Raw genomic sequence first — 4,602 nt, forward strand, 5'->3', positions numbered from 1 at the left:
AATTTATAAACAAATCAGTATTGTTATTATTATCTTTGATAGAAATGTGGATGATTATAAAGAAAAAAATCATGTTTCAATAATACATCTATATGAATGTCAGATTCTAATACTGTTAATTATCTGTTTTCTATCTGAATACTGGACTGAAGCTTTCCCTTGAAGACAGGCTACCGCTTTCTCTATGGCTAAAGTCCTATTGGAAAAAAAATTATTCCTACTTGGGAAACCCATTTTACTGGTCAAACATTACAAAAGGGAGAAATCTTTCAATGATGTAAAGGACTAATTGCTTTTGTTGAAAATAACTATGCTTTAGTAGAACAATCTTTCCATAACATGCTCATTGAAAATTAAGATATTAAGCATCACACCTTACAACCTGGTTGTCAAGTCCACACTGAGGGAAAGTGCATAAAGATCAAAAACCATCGAGGCTACATTTGATGAGTAACGAGACAGGTTAGGAGTAAGACCTCTCAGGCACTTTCCATCTAAAGTGTTTTATTTTTTAAATTTTATTAAGATCATATCCCTTGGAGATAATCTCAAAGTGCTGAGCTAGCATTACCCTATTGGGTACCTCCCCTAATAAAAGCTGACCTTCTCTTTGTCTCTTTGGGCTTGCCTGTAGCTTGCTACAGTTTGTGTGTCCTGAATTTCAATGCTCTGCTATTCCTGAAAAAACTCATTTCGCTGGTAAAATAACTGACTATTTTGTTTTTGAGGTTGATAACAGGCAGTTATTCCCTTTCATTGGAGTTTGGGCAAGCAAAGGGCTGGGCTTCTGTTGGAGAAAAGAAAAGCTAACAAAGATTTTAGCAATCACATGGAATTGGAATCACAAAATTGGAGACTCCAGAGGACCTCAAACATATGGCCGCTTTTCCCCACAAAATATTGCTGATTTTACATGAAAGACTAAAAGATATATTCTAAAAACTTCTGAAGGGCCAAGTAAAATCTCCATTAGTCTCACAATCTTTGCCCCTACACCCCACCCCTGCCTCTGCCCAGCTTGGTAAAGGTAAAGAGGACCAGAAAATAAAACAGATCTGACAAGAAAGTTCTAGGGAAAATGATGAATTGACACTGAGGAACACAGCTATGTTTTAATTGGACGTATTTTGTGCTTTTGTCAGAAGGCATCTGCTGAGGGACAAAGAAATTGGGAGAGATTTTAACACTTAACAAAATGCATTTAAGATTCATCCATGTTACTTTGTGAATCAACAACTCATTGCTTTTTATTTGTAAGCAGTATTCCATTTTACAGGTGTACCACAGTTCGTTTATCCTTTCATCTTTTCAAGGACATCTTGATTGTTTACAATTTTTGGCAAATATGATAGCAATTATAACCATTCATGTATAGGCCATTTTTATGTGAATAAAAGTTTTCAGTTAACTTGGGTAAGTGCATGAAAGTAAGATTACTAGGTTGTAAAGTGAGTTTATAAGGAACTGTCTTCCAAAGTGGTTGTGCCATTTTGCATTCACATAAGCAATGAAAGGGGATGCATGTTATTTTGCATTTTATTTAACATTTAGTATAATCATTTTACTATTCTAATTTTAACCATTTGAATTGTTGTAATTTGCATTTCCCTAAAGACCAATGATGTTGAGGTCTCTGCTGTATTCCATCGATATTTTTGTTCCAGGTGGTTAGTGTGGTGCTGAGGATGGAGGTTAAGAGATGATGTCATTCTCTGCTTATCTATGACATCTCAGTTTTAGGCAATCACTCTAAATCTAGGTCTTGAGGTATGGACCTCACTAGTGTTCTTGCCTTTCCTTCAGACATTGAGTTTCATTTTCTCCTTCTTCAGCTTCAGTACCTTCAGTCTATTGTTTGGCTACTCTTCCCTCTGCAGACTGAGGCTTTTTTTTTTTTTTTTTTTTTTTACTTTGAAATAAAAAGAAGTTGGATCTGGGTAGATTTTCAGTGGTGACCTCCATTTCCCTTTCTCACTGCCTCAGACTATAAGTTTAACTATTCTTTCTGAAGATTAAGACTTTCATTCTTTAGGAGAAATAAGAGGAGATAGATCTGGGTGAGGTTTGGCAGTGGCTGCTGTTCCCTCTGCCAGTTAGTATCTTTCTCAGGATTCTCCCCATCTTCTCTGTGATTGTCTGCTGAGGTTCTTTGAAGAAAAACCTGCGAGGGGGTGTGTGACCCTTCCCTCTCATCAGTTGATCTCAGGGGCTTCATACTATTAATACAGCTCATGCCTCAACAGTTTTTAAAAATATCTTGTTTAATATTTCTACCTGTTTATATGGTATTTGGCTACTTCTATGCCAGGTAAGTAAATGTTTCAGTGCTATTTTCCCTGTAGGTGTCTGTCTCTCTTTAGCTGTGACATTAGTTCTTTCACGGTCTCATAAATATTAGTTAACTTCCAATTTTAAAATTTTCCCTTAAATGTTTTAAGGATGGAGGCAATCCTCTTTCTAGCTCTCTACATTGTCAATCTAAAATCAAAAGTCCAGTTATCGAATACTGAAGCTGCTGACTGATAGAATAAAGAACTAAGCTAAAAATCTTTAAAAAATCCAAACGAGTCTCTCTTAAGCCCATCTTTTATGTTTTAATTCCAGATATTGTACTTTTTAAATTCTAAAATCTTCACTTTAGGAGTGTGGTGTTTAGAAGACCTATGACTCTTTTAATTTGCATAACTCGAAATACAAGCAAGAAAGCAGAAGAAACTGCTTGTAAAAGCCAGAAGGATACACAAATTTACTCATGCCTGGAGCAAGAGATTATAGGTGGAGCTATAGAATAGTCTATCTAAGGCCCAGAAAAGCTGAGGTGAAACTCTTTTGAAAATTAGGACATTCAAAAGCAATCATGTATATGGGGGAAATTTAAAAAAAACATGTGCATATCAGACAAAATGCATGCTCAGAAAAGACCTGAGAAAACCTTAATCTTTCACCTCTAGCTTATTGCTGAGTATTAAGTAAGTTTAGAGAAAGCTTAGTTAAGTGGTAAGGGAATGCCCCAGCACAGAGTCAATCTGGAATAGCAGGGAGAGGTGGTTGTTCTCTATTGCTGAGTATTAAGTAAGTTTAGAGAAAGCTTAGTTAAGTGGTAAGGGAAGGCCCCAGCACAGAGTCAATCTGGAATAGCACATTTGCTTATTGATTTTTAAGAATGTTTGGAATGGGTGCATTTTTCTACTATACATCAAAGAAAATGGACTCATTCAACTCAGGTTCCCCTGTAATCTCCCTACTTTATTCAGAATCTTGCCCACGTTTATGTGCCTGCTATAGCCAAAAAATGAGCCAGTCCCTGTGGCAAACTATGTTTTCTGCAAAATGAGCAGTCTGAGTGAATTTTAGTAGGCAATTCAAATATTATCATTTTATAATAATAGTAATAAAATAAATACATATTTGCTCTTTATTTATTTACTTTTTACTTCCAGATAAAAGCAAGAGACTTTTGGTTAGGTACATAATTAAATTTGCATGAAGAAAATAAAAAACAAAGCTCATATCAAATGATGTTAAAGGTTTATATCCCAACAAATAAAGAGTGACATCAGAAACATGGAAGTGTGAAAGGCGTCCCGAGATCTCTCCCCTTGAAACAACAATAATCTGAACATCTAAAATTCAACAAAAAACACCCAAACTACACACCAGCACTTCTGAAAATGGGATCTGTGCATAAGAAACTACCACAGGGAGCCAAGAGGCTTAGACGCCATCTACTGGAGACCAAAAGAAAAGCGCCTTCTTTGCAGCAGGCTAAAGGAATATCTTTATATAATAAATCTTTCTGGAAAAAATGCAGAAAACACTTCCATTAATGCCCAGGTGGAGAAATAGTCCATTAAACATCATGAACAACCAAGGTGACAAGGCATCTCAGAAAGAAAGAGAAAAATCTCCAGAAAATAAGCTTACAGACATAGAAATATACAACTTAAATGACATTCAGGGTGGTACTTCTGAAAAAACTCAGTGAGTTCCGAAACGAGACATATCAACAATTTCAAGAATTCAAAAAAACCAACTAGCTGAGCAGAGCAAGGAGATTGGAACCCTCAAAAAGAACAGAATAGATCTTCTGGAGATAAAAAACACATTGCAAGAGTTGAAAAATGAATAGCAAGATTGGGAAATGGAGTTGACCAAATGGAAGAAAGGATCAGTGATATCAAAAATAGAAATCTAGAAATAAATCAGAAGGAAGAAGAGAGAAACCGAAGTATGAAAAATAGTGAAAGAGAAATTCAAGAACTAGCTGATACCATCAGGAGAGGAAAGATGAGAATATGGGCATTCTCAAAGGGAAGGAAAAGGAGCAGGGATTAGAAAGCATTTTCAGACAAATAGTTGACAAGAATTTCCCAAATCTAAGGAATGAGCTGGAGCTTGGAATTCAAGAAGTCAGCAGAACACCCAATTATCTCAACCTAAAAGACCTTCTCCAAAACACATTATATTAAAATTATCAAAAATCAATGACAAAGAGAGAATTCTCAGAGCAGCCAGGGAAAAGAAGATAATAACCTATAAAGGAAAACCCATTAGATTATCGTCAGACTTCTCAGCACAAACCTTATAAGCCAGAAGAGTGGA

The sequence above is a fragment of the Pteropus alecto genome, unplaced genomic scaffold, assembly GCF_000325575.1.
Source record: "Pteropus alecto unplaced genomic scaffold, ASM32557v1 scaffold129, whole genome shotgun sequence".
Lineage (NCBI taxonomy): Eukaryota > Metazoa > Chordata > Mammalia > Chiroptera > Pteropodidae > Pteropus > Pteropus alecto.